Consider the following 15,777-nt stretch of genomic DNA (forward strand, 5'->3'; position numbering starts at 1 on the left):
ATATGTTGTATTGCAAGGCAGAGGCCTCTTCATTATGTTTAAGCAAGGAAGGTGCTAGCCTTTATCACGGTTGAGTGGGCCACTTCTGCAGGCCCAGAAGGTTCAGGGAGATGTGGGAGTTCACTATTCTCACAGGAGACATGCATGTCTTTAGAATGTCTTTTTTTTTTTTTCAAGAGGGTATCTCGCTCTGTTGCCCAGGCCAGAGTGCAATGGCGCGATCTTGGCTCACTGCAACCTCTGCCCCCCAGGTTCAAGTGATACTCCTGCCTAAGTCTCCTGAGTAGCTGAGATTACAGGCGCCCACCATCACACCCAGCTAATTTTTGTATTTTATTAGAGACGGGGTTTCACCATGTTGGCCAGGCTGCTCTCGAACTCCTGACCGCGTGATCCACCCGCCTCAGCCTCCCAAAATCCTAGAATTACAGGCATGAGCCACCACGACTGGCCTCTACATTTCTGATAAATTGTGTTTCTCATGGAATTTGTCCAGTTCTTTTTAAGTTATCATGTTTATTGCATAAAGAGTTTCACAACATTTCCCTTAATATTCTTTAATGTCTATAGGATCTGAGATAATATTGCCTCTTTCATCCCTCATATTTCTGAATGAATATATATTTATCATTATGCAATGTCTCTTCATCTCTGATGATACTTCTTACCTTCAAATCCACTCTAATTTTAATTTTATGCTTACCATTGTATGGTATATCTTTTTCCATCCCTTTACATTCAATCTCTGTGTCTTTATATTTAAAGTGCATCTTTTATAGATAGCATATATTTGAACCTTATTTTTCATATAGTCTGACAATGTCTTTCCTTAACTGAAATGATTGGCTATTTACATTTAATATAATTATTAATAGGGTTGGTTTTGAGTCCATGATCTTGCTCTTTATTTCCTCTTTGGCTGTGTGGTTTTTGTTCCTCTGATCTTTCTTTTGTATTTTATCATAGGTTAATTGCCTATTTTTAGTATTTCATTTTAATTCCTCTTTTTTTTAGATATATCTTTTGATTGCTCTGGAGATTATAATATTCATCCTTAATTTAGCTCAGTTTAGAGTTAAAATTTTACCACTTCACATGGAAATGTAAAAATTTACAACTTACAAGTAGGAAGACAGTCCCCATATACTCCCATTCTTTGTGCTATTATTTTTATATGTTTTACTTCTACATATTTTATAAACTGCACTATACAATATCCTTTTTGTTTTAAACACTGAGTTGTCTTTTTAAAAATTTAAGAGAAAAAATAGTCTTCATATTCCCACATGTAATTTCCAGTTTAGGTTTTCTTCATTCCTTCCCATAAATCCAAATTCCTCTCTGATTGCACTTTACTTCAGTCTGAAAACCTTCCTGTAACATTTCTTATGCAGGTATCCTGGTGATGAATTCTCTCAGCTTTTACTTGAACTGCTTTTATTTCACATAATATTTTTAAAATATTGTCATTAGGTATAAAAGTCCATGCTGACAGTTTTTTAAATTTCAGTTATACTCTAACATACTTAAATTTGGCATGGTTTTTTTAAAAAAATCCTGATTGGGGTCTACTAAGCTTCTCGGATCTATAGGTTTAGTTTTTCACTAAATTTTATAACTTTTCAGCCATTAATTCTTCAAATATTCCTCAAATATCTTTTTTTTCTTACCCATTTTCTCCCTTCTCTACTCCTGGAGCCCCCATTACACGCATGTTAGATCACTTAATATTATCTCCTGATTCACTGAGACTCTGTGTCTTCTTTTTAATCCCTTTTCTTTATGTTCTTAAGATTAAATAATTTTTATGGATACATCTTTATATATACCAACACTTTATTCTGCAGTCTCCAGTCAGCTATTGATCCCACACAGTTAATTTTTATTTCAGATATTTTTCTTATAATACTATAAGATCTTTCTTCTGGTTTCCATTTCTCTACAAAGATTCTCCATCTGTGCAGTTATTACAACTATCTTTTCCTTTAATCCTTGAACAGAGCTATAATAGCTGCTTTAAAGTCTTTGTCTGTTCATTTCAACATCTGTGTTATCTCAACAATATGTTTAAATGAACTGTTTTCATTTCTTGACTATGGGTTACATCTTCCTGTTTATTCACATGTTCAGTAATTTTTATTGTAAACTAGACGTTGTAATGGAATATTATATGGAATCTGTATTGTGTCATTTTCTGTTAAAAGGTGGTGAATTTTTTTCTGGTACGAAGTTAAATAACTGTTGGCTTCTTTTATCTTGTCAGGTTCAGTTTAATTCTGTTAAGTTGTGCCTTAGGCAATTCAGGCTGCTGTAAAAAATCACCATAGTCTGAGTGGCTTCAACAACAAACATTTATTTCTCACAGTTATGGAGGATGTGATATCCAAAACCAGGGCACCAGCAGGTCTAGTGACTGATGAGGGCACTCTTCCTGGTTTTCAGACAGCCATCTTATTTGTACACTCACATGCCAAGACAGAGATTCTTTTTCTCATGTTTCTTTCTATAAGGCACTACTCCCATTCATGTGGGCTCTACCTTTATGAGTTAATTACCTCCTAAAGTCCCCACCTCCTAATACGATCACACTGGGGGTAGGATTTCAACATATGAATTTGGGTGGGAGAGGGAACACAAACGTTCAGTCTATAACAGGATAGGTCTAGCTTGGTTTTGCCCTTAGTCCTAAGTCATAATCTTATGTTAGGGCATGGTTCTTAATCAATGTGTGGCCTCTCTTGAGTCTCCACTTACTGCCTGAGACACTCAGTATTGCCTCCCCTCTCTGGCTTAGCTAGAGTTTCCATGCCTCCCAACACTGTGGCACATCTGGTATCTCTCTCTTTCTCCCAGGCATATAGTAGCTCTCAGTTTGACTTGTGGAGTCTTGCTATGTGTGTTATATACCAGCTCTTATATACCAGACCTATAGTGAATTCCACACAGAATTTCAAAGTTTCCACCCTACACACTTCCCTTTGTTCGTACCCTAGTCACCAATTTCAACTACTTTAAAAACCAATTCCAGTATCTGCCACCCCTGCTCAGAAAGACTGCTGCTGTGCTTGGGTTCTACCTCCCTGAAGCATAGTATGGAAAGTGCTCCCAGTTAGAGAACCAGGATGAATGTAGGGCTCACCACATGTAGTCCCCTACTCTCAGGGATCACGGTCCCTCTTTACCTTTGTCCAGTGCCTGGAGGTAATTGCCTTGTATATTTTGTCTAGTTTTATCATTGTTTATGGTGAAGGATAAGTCTCATACAAATTACTCTGTGTGACAAGAAAATCAAATCTCCTGTTTTGCATATATTTAATTTTTAAATATTTACAGTCTGATGAAATGGATATTATCATACTTACTTTATAGATGAGAAAATTGATTATCATAAATCACAAATAACTTGTCCCAGATCACACAACTAATAAGTGGTAGAGTCATAATTTAACTCTAGATCTCTCTGATGGCCAAAGCCTTGGATTTACCACTATATTAAATTTCTTGGTAGGGCCCTGATGAACTAGTGGTGTTTACACTTCCTTTTGGAAGAATGTGAAGATCTGTCTTTATTCTTCATGCTCAGGTCTTCATGAATTTTCCCTTATGTAATTAGAATTTATTTTTAAAGAGAAACAGTTTGCTATAAAGGGTCAGATATAAATAAGTTATTTTAAAGCAGCAACAGCTTCCTGTGGGACAAATAGAAATATCAGAGAGCTTCCACGGGGAATTCCCAAAGCATTTTTGGCTGATGGTTAAACTGTCAAAGTGAGGGTAACGGCTGGAATGTAAAAGATCCAGAGTTGAGAGATGATGAGCAGGAAGCGAATTCAGATGGGAACCCTAAAAGTACACGGAGAAAGATGAATGAAATAAAACTGGAATCCCACAGGAGGAGTAGGAAAGCACAAAGGGAAGTGAGAGAGAATTCTAGAAGGGTCAATAAAGTGAAGGCAGCTGGATTGTTAGCCTTAGTGAAGTTGTGACCACAAGTCCAGTAGAGCCAGAGGCTGAAGGTCTTTGAGAAGGGTACAAGGGCCTTCAGTTGTGATCTCTGCAGCAAAAGAACCATCACCCCCTTGTGGTGATAGGACTCCTCCTTGCATCCCAAAGCCAAACCATCTTGGTCAGGGCTAAATTAATGTAGTATTCTTTCTATTTTTTTTTTCAGAGACAGGGTCTCACTCTATCACCTAGGCTGGAGTACAGTGGCGTGATCATGGCATACTGCAGCCTCAAACTCCTGAGCTCCTCGAGGGATTCTCCTGCCTCAGCCTTCCTGAGTAGCTGGGTGTACAGGCATTAACCATCATGCTGGAGTGTTTGTTTTTGTTTTGTTTTGTTTTGTTTTAGAGATGGGGGTCTCGCTATGTTGCACAGGCTTGTCTCCATCTTCTGGCCTCAAGCACTTCATCTGCCTGAGACTCCCAAAGTGTTGGAATTGCAGACATGAGCAACCATGCCTGGCCTGTTATTCTTTCTATAGCACATATGGTCTACACCCGTGGTTTTCAATCCTACTGCATGTTAGACTAATATAAGGAGTTGCCTAAAGCCCTCACTCATGGGTCTTACCCCAGACAAATTAAATCAGAATCTCTAGGTGCATGGCCCCGATACTAATCACATTTTAAAAGCCCTCTAGGAGATCCTAATATATCTTCAAGGTTGAGTCAACCCCTATGCAAAATTATCAGGAAGAACCCCCTTGCCTGGTAAGAATAATGTAACATTTATTCTTACATTGAAAATATGGCTGCTCTGTTGAGGACACCAAGTTGGACAAGGAATCAGCTCAATCAATTTCAAATAGAACACGACGTGTCTTCACCTAGACTTACCTGTTGTATTAGGGCTATCTAGAGGGACAGAACTAATAAGATATATAGATAGGGGAGTTTATTATTAACTTACACGATTGCAAGGTCCCACAGTAGGCTGTCTGCAAGCTGAGGAGAAGGAGATCCAGTCTAAGTCTCAAAACTGAAGAACTTGGAGTCCAATGTTCGAGGGCAGGAAGCATCCAGCATGGGAGAAAGATGTAGGCTGGGAGGGTAGGCCAGTCTCACCTTTTCACATTTTTCTTCCTGCTTTATATTCGCTGGTGGCTGATTAGATTATGCTCACCAGAATAAGGGTGTATCTGCCTTCCCCAGTCCACTGACTCAAATGTTAATCTCTTTTGGCAACACTCACCCAGACACACCCAGGACCAATACTTTGTATCCTTCAATCCAATCAAGTTGACACTCAGTACTAACCATTACAACTGTCAAAAGCTATGAAAATATCCCCTTCACCATTGTGGAAAATATATTTTAAAAAATAAGGTCTGGTTTCTGCCTTTACGATTGAAAAAGTGAGACATCAGTAGACAAGCAACAAAAAGATGCATGTGACAGATGTACATTACAGCAGTCTCCGCTATTACACCATATCTGTGCTTCTGAAAAACCTGGGGTTCTGCACAAGTACACACTAGAAATAACAGACCTTGGGGGAAAAGGGTTGGGTGAAAACCATTCAAGAAGTATATAACTTTACATCTACACCACTTACAAAAAGAGTAAACATTCTAACAAAATTAGGAGCATAGTTAAGACCCTCCCAGCATTTGCACCCAGAATTGGCCAATTAATCCTGTGCAGTGTTCAACCCTGGGATACCATGATCTCCTTCAAGATGTAGATTCTGGATGCCATTTGCTTCTTACAGAAATCTTTTTTTTTTTTAATAATTAAACATCTGATCTGGACTGTGGCTTTCTTTAACAACCCATTGTCTTAACACATGGGTAAATGTCTTTGCAACTTCTTCATCAACACAGCTTCACTGAACACCTAAAGGTAGAAAGAATAGTGGTGACTGAGGTCACCAAATGATAAGGTTTGGCTGTGTCTCCACCCAAATCTCATCTTGAATTGTTCCCATAATCCCCACACATCCTGGGAGTGACCAGATGGAGATAACTGAATCATGGGGGCAGTTCCCCCATTCTGTTCTCATGATAGTGAGTTAGTTCTCACAAGATTTAATGGTTTTGTAAGGGACTTTCCCCTTCGCTGGGCACTGATTTTTCTCTCCCCTGCCACCATGAGATGAAGGACATGTTTGCTTCCCCTTCCACCATGATTGTAAGTTTCCTGAGGCCTCCTCAGCCATGCTGAACTGTGAGTCAATTAAGCCTCTTTCCTTTATAAATTACCCAGCATTGGGCATGACTTTATTGGCAGCATTAGAACAGACTAACACACCAAACTAGCCACCAGTTGCACTAAAGCAAGGCACTCCTATAGATTTTTGACTGTTCCTTAATGTCTTCATATATTGCTCTCTAATTATGAGAAGGCATACTCTTGATTTCTGGAAAACATTAACATACTGAGAAAAGTCACAGGGAACTATCACAATTTCTCAGTTACACTGAAATTACTTCCTACTTCCAGTAACACTTGAAGAAATTCACATAAAAGAAACCAGTGTAGAGCAGGATGGACTATATCAACAAAAATCTCTGAGTCCTAAAGTGGAAGCAATGGCTTCCACCAGGAAACGAAAAAGACTTCAGGGAGGAAGTGCCATCTCATTCAACCTTGAAGAATGAACAGCAATTCAACAGCTGCATTTAAGTGGAAGGCCTACCACAAAGAACAGGAGAGAAGGGAGGGGAGCCAGCAGTGAGCCCAGTAACAGACTGAGGCCATAGAGAAGAGAGACGTGAAGAGTCTGTGGAGGCTTGAACTTTATCCTGTGTGACATGTGGAGTTTTTCACAATTTGGGGACAGAGAGTGACATGATTGAAATACAACAGCAGCAGACAGAATTGACTAGAGAGGAGACAGAATAGAAAAATGGAGAATTCTCAGGAAGGCATTACCAATTGTTCTGATAGAAGCCTGCTTAGGCAAGGCAAGATGTCAAGACTCACTCCTTCACTTACACCCAATTTCCAGTGGAGCTCAAATGATCTGCACATGAACTTGAACTTGACACAGTGCTGCTTGTGCAGGCTAAAAGGAACCATCCAGCAGCCTGACATTCACTCTCCTCTCCTACGGCCCAGAAATACCAGATTGCAGTCTGAGTGGAAAATCCACTTTCTCAGTGACAGTCCATAAAATATAAATACAATATATCCACACTCTGCATAATGCCCTGCATGGCCAGTCCTGAGCCTCTGGCACAGAGCACACTCTGGAATGCAGGCGTGCCGGAAGAACAGCAGGCACTTGCTTGGGGACCCACCAGTCCCCTTCAAGAACAAGGATTGCTAACTGTTCCACTTCACATTTTGCCAGTACCCACCTCTACACTTACTATCACATTTCACCAACTCTAGAAGGCACCCTCTCAGAAATATGATCCAGTGACCTGGGATCAAAGGACCATCACTCAGCAAGTGGTCACCAACTAACTTCCAGGTTCTACCCCGAATATGAAAGATGGAAAGATCTGCTTATTGCTGCCCTCAAAGAGCTCCTGGCCTAGGGCGGGAAACAAATCTACAAACATAATTATCACCCAGTGTTATCCATATTATGCTGCTGGTGCATGCCAAGAGCTCACAAGGAGAGAACGGTTAATCTGTGTGAATGATGGAAGCCTGCAGAGGATAGGATAGACGTCACCTCGAAAGGTGAGAGCAGGAGTCTGCATGCAAAGCAGGGACCCTTTCCAGAGCAAAAGCCCAGAGGCAAAGGAGAGGATCCGGAGGCTGGAAGCAGGAAGAGGCTTTCCTTTGACTGATTTACTTGAGAGAAAGGCAAGAGATGAGATAAGCCGGTAGATGAAGATAATGAAGCGATGTGTATTGATCTTCTAGGGTTGCTGCGATCAAGTACCATAAACAGAGTGGCTTAAATAACAGAAATGTGTTGTCTCACAGTCTGGAAGCTAGAAATTCAAGATCAAAGTGTCGGCAGGATCGTAATTTCTTGGAAGGCTCCAGGAGTGATTCCTTCCTTGCCTCTTCTTAGTTTCTGATGATTGTCAGCGATTCTTGGCCTTCCTTGGCTTGTAGACATACCACTCCAATCTCTCCCTTTGTCTCCACGTTGCCTTCTTTCCTGTATGTCTGTCTCTGTCCAAATTTCTCTTTGTTACTGTTTGTTTTCTCAGAGACAGTGGCTCACTCTGTTGCTCAGACTGGAGTGCAGTGGTGCAATCATAGCTCACTGCAGCCTCAAACTCCTGGGCTCAAGTGATTCTCCCACCTCAGCCTCCCACGGAGCTGGAATTACAGGTGTATGCCTCTGATTTATTTTTTATAGAGACTGGGTCTCACTACATTGCCCAACTAGTCCCGAACTCCTGAGCTGAAGTGATCTCATCCTCTCACCTCAGCCTCTCAAAGTGCTGGGATTACAGATACGAACCACCATGCCCAGCCTCCCTTTTCTTATCAGGACAACAATTGTTGAACTAAAGCCCACCCTAATCCTCTGTGACCTCGTTTTCATTTGATTAAATCTGCAAAGACTATTTCTAAATAAGGTCTCATTTGCAGATACTGGGCATTAGGTCCTGAGCTTATCTTTTTGGAAGCACAATTTAACCCATAACACTCTGTTAAGAAATTTAGACTTAATTCCACAAGTGTAGAGAAATGGAAGAGGTTTTCCATAGGAGATTAATATGCCTATTTAGATTTTCCCATTAGAAAGACCACAATGATGTTAATGAGCAAGACGGATGGAAGGGGAGGATGATAGACTTGAGGCAAGAAAACCACCTAAAAGATGAGGTGGTCATTCAGGTGAAAAGGTTTTAGGAGGTGGTTTCACTTATGCAGCAGAGAGGAAAAAGTGCGGTATGAGAACAGTGATAATGGAATCAGAGAGGAACAAAGGATATGAGAGGTACAAAAGAAGCCAAACCAACTGACCTGGTAACTGACTTGGAAGTAGGGGGTAAAAGAGAGGAGGCAAGGTTGACACTAGGCTTCTAACTTGGATGACTGGGCAGATGTCACTAACCAAGGGAGCAAACACAAAAGCAGACAGGCTTGGAGAAGCTAGTAAGTTTGGTTTTGAACATGTGGAGTTTGAGGTTTCTGTGCGATCACCATGTGGATATGCCCAGTAGACAGGAGTGCAGGTCAGAAGCCCACGATAGTGTAAGAGCTGGAGGTGTGCATTGGGAGCTGCCAATATGCACAAAGCTCTGGGATTATAGGCATAACCATGATAATTCAATCAGGAGAATAAGTGGGATGAAAAGGAAAGTGGTATACAGGGAGATCCCTGGCCAACACTGAGTTTAAGAAATAAGCTGAGGAATAAGAGTACATAAAGTAGGCAGAGAAGGAATAATCTAACTGGTAAGAGGTGATCCAAGAAAGAGAAAGGAATCACAGAACCAAAGTGATACTGGGTTTAATCAACTGGCCCTTAGCATCTCACTCCATGCTATGTTATTCTGTATTACAGAGGCTGAAAGACTGAAAGCTGTACTTTCAGACTCCCTTGCAGCCAGATTCTATGTAACTTAGGTTCTACCAATAAGATATACCTGGAAGGTGGATGGGAGATAAAGGCCTTCCTTCAGGCCTGGAGCTGGCCGACAGACAAGCTCTAATATATGCCAGTGTGGCAGAGGCCAGATTTTCCTGTCTAGGTACTGGCTTTGCAGGCCTGGGTGTCTGTGAAGGTGGCAGTGATGACAGCAGCAATTTTCTTGCTCTGATTGCACCTGCAGTGGTAACTTTGAAGCTCTGTCCTGGCAGTGGCATCCCTACTTCTGCTCCTGCAGCTCTCCCAGTGGCTTTGCAAGCACATGGTTCCCTGTATATTTATGACAGACAACTTGAGGCAAGAAAGCCACCTAGAGGGTGAGGTGGTCATTCAGGTGAAAAGGTTTTAGGAGGTGGTTTCACTTATCCAGTGGAGAGGAAAAACTACTAGATGGTATTTGTGAAGAAGAGTAACTATAGAAGTAGGTTTCTACAGCTTGCACTGCCTTCTGATGGACACAACAAAGTGGAATGCTGGAAGGAAGGAGGAAATCTATGCTATTCTCTCTATGCCATGAGAGTCCAGTATGACAAGAACTAGGAAATCCCAGAAGGCCCTACTGAATTTGATGACAAAATGGTCAGTGACAAAGTGGTCAGTGAGAGTGATTTTCATAGGTTGGTGAGGACAAGATCTCAACTGTTGCAGGATGGGTAAATCAAGTAGAGGATGAGGTAGCAGAAACAAGAACTGAAGCTTTTAAGATGCTTGACTGCAATGAAGGCTAGTTGGAGGGAGGTATAGGACTCAGGAAAGATGTTCAGGACAGTTGAGAGATGTGCCTGATTATATGATGAGGGGCAGAAGTCTCTGATAAAGGCAAGTGTTCATTCACTGAAATAATGGAATCTGCTGGAAAATAAGTTGGAGAAATAGACTCAAGGCTGCTTCTAGAACAATACCCAAACCATTCTGCAGAATTAGCCTGCTGAGGAAACCACCATCAATGTCACCATTAACCACCAGGCACCAGAAACTCAGCCTTCCTGTCCCTGACTGTCACCAGCACAGAGGCTTTTCCAGATGTTACCAGGACAGTCCTGGAGAAATAGCTGAGAAGGTAACACAGTTGAAAAAGCTCATTATTTTGTTAAGCAGTAGGTAGCTGAGAAGGCTCAGTATTGTTTCTTAAACAGTCTGTTTTAGTCCCTTAATCAAAGACTCCAGATGGACCGGGAGCTTCAGGACTCTTCACCATCCTCAGAGGAAGAGAAGGTCTGCTCAAAACCAGAGCAAACCAGGACCAGCGACTCCTGTGACCTTCAGATCATTAACAGGTCATTATCATATTAAAACCCCCACATCTAGAAGAACATGGCCGCCATTTCCTGAAAATGCGCCCTAGGGAGGATCATGCTCATGATCTGCGCCTGCGCGTCTAAAGTTCCTCCCCGCACATACAAAACTCCTTAAAATTCCCCAGCTCCCCACAGCTCCGGGAGGAGGAGGTGTCTTGGGAGCGACTGTTCACTCCTCCTTCTCTAACCAGAGAATAAATCCTGCTTGCCTTTTTTTCCCAATCGGATATTCTTTCTTTTCGACCACTAAAAAGCAGGGAAAGAACTCAGTTTAGCGATGACAAAGAGACGAGGCAGCCTGCATAGGAGGAAGGAGCTGAAGATACAGGAGAGGATCACGCTCCAGGAGAAGATGGATCAGGGCAGGGAGGTCTGAACCACAGGTGGAGTAACTAGCCTTGGCTGGTAGGAGAGACAGTTTTCATTTGAAGAGCCAGGAAGAGGAGGCATGATAATAATAATAGTGATCATAACAGCAACGACAAAAAGGCAGAGGAGCCGCGGCAGTGATAAGAGTCTATTTGGTAATGTCCAGATTATATATTAAATATACAGTTAAATTAGTTGCTCTCAGTTGGTGTTTCTAGTGATTGATTTGCCCTTTCCACGAGTCGCTGAGGCATAATTTGGGCAGAACCTTACATGCTGAACCCAGTCTCTGGATGAAACTGCACCTGCCTGACACCTAAATTGGCATGTCACTATGAGCCAGGAAAAAGGGTGAAAGCTGTCGGCCTTTTTTAAATGAGGAAGGCCAGGTCTCAGAACCCCGAATTTGTTCTAATGACCTTCTCTGATCAGAATCCCGCTGAGGGGCAGTGACAAGCAAGGGGTGGGTCTCCGGATTCTCCCTGTGCCCTGGGAAGAAGCTGCAGGCTGTGTTTAGAGCAGAGTCGGTGAAGGGCACTTCTGCTCCCAGGCCCACAGTGCCGGGGCACCCTCCTAGGGGCCAAGGGCTGGCTCTACTCTAAAGCAGATACTGTGGTTGTGGGTCCTTTGTATTGAAAAACACAAACAAAAACTCAATGGGCCCAGCACCCTCTATAAATAACTCCTTACAGAAATCCTAGCTTCTACCCAAGACGTCCCACAGAGACGGCCCCCTTTCTGCAGAATCTGCTGCAGGCCTGTCCCCAGGCCTGGCCCGCACCTTTCAAAGCTCTGCCAGCCTGACCCAGCTCACTAGAGCAATCCAGAGGAGACCAGTCTCTGCCTTCTCGGGACAACCAAGTCACTTGGGCTTTTTTTTTAAAGTTATTTATAGATTTATTAGTGAATAATAATAAAAATGCCACCGTCTTGTAATTCTCAGCAATGGCTCAGACCTAATTTTCTTTCTTTCTTTTTTTTTTTTTTTTCTGAGACAGAATGTCGCTCTGCCACCCAGGCTGGAGTGCAATGGCACGATTTGGCTCACTGCAACCTCCACCTCCCGGGTTCAAGCGATTCTCCTGCCTCAGCCTCCCTAGTAGCTGGATTACAGGTGTGCAGTAGCATGCCCAGCTAATTTTTGTATTTTTAGTAGAGACGGGGTTTTGCCATGTTGGCCAGGCTGGTCTTGAACTCCTGACCTAAAGTGATCCGCCCACCTCGGCCTCCCAAAGTGCTTGGATTACAGGCATGAGCCACTGCGCCCAGCCTAATTTTTATCACAAATTGTTTTCCTGGAGCTTTGGAAAATGAGTCACGTGAAGACTGGGTTATTGATTCACGGGAACACTAGAAACCGTTCATGCCATTGTTCCTCAAGGAGTCTTGATTGCTTCTGCAGAGAGAAAGGTGTATTAAAATGGCCGTGGGGGGGACACGCTTGACTTTGACCCCGATGGTCAGCCCGGCATCCTTGCAGGCAAGGTACGGGAGGAGAATGATGCCTCAGCAGAAGGAGCCCGACCCAAGGGCACAAAAATGAAAGAGAATCTCATTTGGAATTACCAAGGTCACCGACATCAACAAATAACTCCCAGCTGCCTCCCACTCTTTTCAAAATCTCATCTAGTTTTTCTTAAGCTTTGATGAAAAAGTTGTCTCCCTAGTGGCTCTGCATGACTGATGGGCAAACCTCATCCTTTATACCTGCAGTGGAATAAAATTGGCTCTCCTCGACAAAAGACAGCCTGGGGTGTGGACAGGCCCTTGTCTTGCCACCCCTCCCCGTGCTCTGGAAGGCACACAGGCTGGCACAGAGTCTGAAGTGAAAAATTGCTCAAAGTAATTGCCAGATTGAATTTGAATAAGTTCCACCATTTTCTTCTAAAGTCACCAAAGATGGTCCAATTCAAAGACAAACCTCGGGACTCCAGGACTCCTAAGCTAGTGCTCCCCAAACACTGCTGCTCAAATTGTGACCCACAGACCTGATGCTTCCCCTGGGACTTCATTAGACATCCAACAGCTCAGGTACCATCCCAGACCTGGAAAACCAGAAATCCCACTTCTAACCAGAGCCCCAGGTGGTCTGCAGGCATTCAAAGTGCAAGAAGAAGTACTTTAGGAAGGCTGCCCTCGACCTCCGGGGCACAGGTTCACAGCCTCAGCATTGGGTCACTTCCTTGGTGTCTACACGGCACTGCCTTCCTCAGCTCAGGCTGCCGTGAGCAAATACCACAGACTGGGTGGCTTCAACAATAGGAATGTATTTTCTCACGGCTCTGGAGGCTGGAAGTCCAAGAGCAAGCTGCAGCAGGATTGCTTTCTTCTGAGACTCTGCCCCTTAGCTTGTGGCGGCCTCCTCTGGCTATGCATTCACCTGGGCTTTCCTCTGGGCATGCACCTATGGTTTCTCTGTGTGTCCAAATCTCTTCATCAGGAAACCAGTCAGACTGGATCAAGGACCCTACTAAGAGCCTCATTTTAACTTCATCACCTCTTAGGCCCTATCTCCAAATACAGTTACATTCTGAGGTACTGAGGGTTGAGGCTTCCATATGTGAATTTAGGGGGAGACATGCCCATAACAAGCATTTACCACACCAGATACTGTGCTAGATCTGAGGTTACAACCATGAAGGAGACAAATGTGGGCCCTGCCCTCGTGTGGCCTGTAACTCCTCACTGGCCATGACTGCTCCTCGTCTTGGCTGCCCTGACCATGGCGTCCAACTGGCCTCTCACTCCTTGTTATTTCCTGCAGGTCTGACGGACCTGAGCGGTCTACACCAACCACTTCCCAAGCCCAGAGGAGAAACAGCTAGTTCCCTCACTCCTTGGCCAGGGAGAGTGTGTAAGCCTGTGTAGACATCACGCAAGAGGAAGATCTCCTCCCCTATGAACAATGGCTTTCCCAGCTTTCCAGCTTGGCCAATTCTGTCCTACAAAGCCGAGCGTAGACCAGGTTGAGTCTTGCTTATCATATCCACATGCCCAGCACACACCTGGTGTTCACTTATTCACGCATCTCGCACTTCTGAGCACCAACTCTGGCCAGGCCGTGAGAGTGAGCAAAGCCAAACCCCTGCCTCCTGAAGCTTACAGACTATTAGAGAGTCATTAATCAAAAACCCGTGTGCTCTCACACATTTACCCAACAGATATTACCCAGAGTCTACCCTGTGCCGGGCACGATTCCAGTCACTGAAGACACAGTGGAGAAGAAAACCAAACCTCTACCCTCAGAGCTTCTGTTCTAGAAGGATGTAAATGTGCCTGCTGGTTCATAAAGGAAAAAAGCCCAGTGCCACAAGAGCACCTAATGAGAATCTGACTCCCTCAGGAGTCAGGAAAGGCTTCCCTGGAGAAGTAAGCATCTTCCTATCTGCCCCCTGCCTTTTTTTTTTTTTTTTTTCGACATTTTAAGATAACTTTTATTTTAGAATAGTTTTAGATTTATTTTTAAAGATACAAAGATCACAATAGAGGGTTCCCATACACCCCACACCGAGTATCTCTATTGCTGCCATTAACTTATACATTTATTATAATAAATAAAACATATTGATACATCATTATCTAGCTAAAGTTCATGCTCCACTACATCATATTGAGGCTATGTAATGGCAACACGAGTCATGACTGTTGATGTTGACCTCATCAGCTGGTTGAGGTAGTGTCCATCAGCCTCCTTCACTATAAAGTTACTCTTTCCCCACCTTTCCAAACTGTACTTTTTGGAAGGAGGTCACTCTGGTAATCCCACAATTAAAAACCTAAAGAGTGTGGGGAGTTACACTCCACCTTCTTGAGGGTGAAGTAGCTACACAAATTACTTGGAAGTTGTCTGCACGGGAGATATATCTATTCTCTCTTCTCAGCATTTAACTATATAAATATTTATTCACTATGGACTCGTGGATATCTATTTTATGCTTTGGGTTATACATTGATTTTGTTGCTCAAGTTGTCCCAGCTTTGGTTATTGGGAACTCTTTCAGTCAGCTCCTGTAGTACCCTGACACCTTCACCCACCCACCATTGGGAGATTTCTTTTTTTTTTCTTTACTTTCTACCCCAGTCACAGAATCAACTGTTTCTCCAAAGAATCCTGGTTCTTTTACTGGAGAATGCTAGTGGAAACCAAGACCTGGACTGCAGTCCTTCACTGCATCGTTCCTTCTGTTCATACTATGGATTCAGCTATACATACATTACTGTTCCTTTAGTACAACTGCCTAATTGACTATGAAATTTATTTTACTTGTTTTTTTCCCTTGATGAGAAGAACAAACATCTTTTTGATATTTTTAGAAGCTACTTATTTAGCTGGAAAGAACAGTGAAACTATGAAAATGAACCTCCTATACTAGTCTGGAAGTTTCAGATCTTAATATAGTCAATTAAAATAGATGGTTTTGTACATAAAAGTATGTGTAGGTCACTTAAAAAGATATGAAAATGAATAATAACTTAAAACTCCATGAAAGACTTTATAACCAAAAGAGGAAAAATGTTGAAGTTGTTTTAGATTTCAATTAAAGGATGACATTTGGAAAAGGGGGAAGAAGAGAAAGAAAAGAAAGAAAGAAAGAAA

Source organism: Colobus angolensis, unplaced genomic scaffold (genome assembly GCF_000951035.1).
Source record: "Colobus angolensis palliatus isolate OR3802 unplaced genomic scaffold, Cang.pa_1.0 Scaffold255, whole genome shotgun sequence".
Lineage (NCBI taxonomy): Eukaryota > Metazoa > Chordata > Mammalia > Primates > Cercopithecidae > Colobus > Colobus angolensis.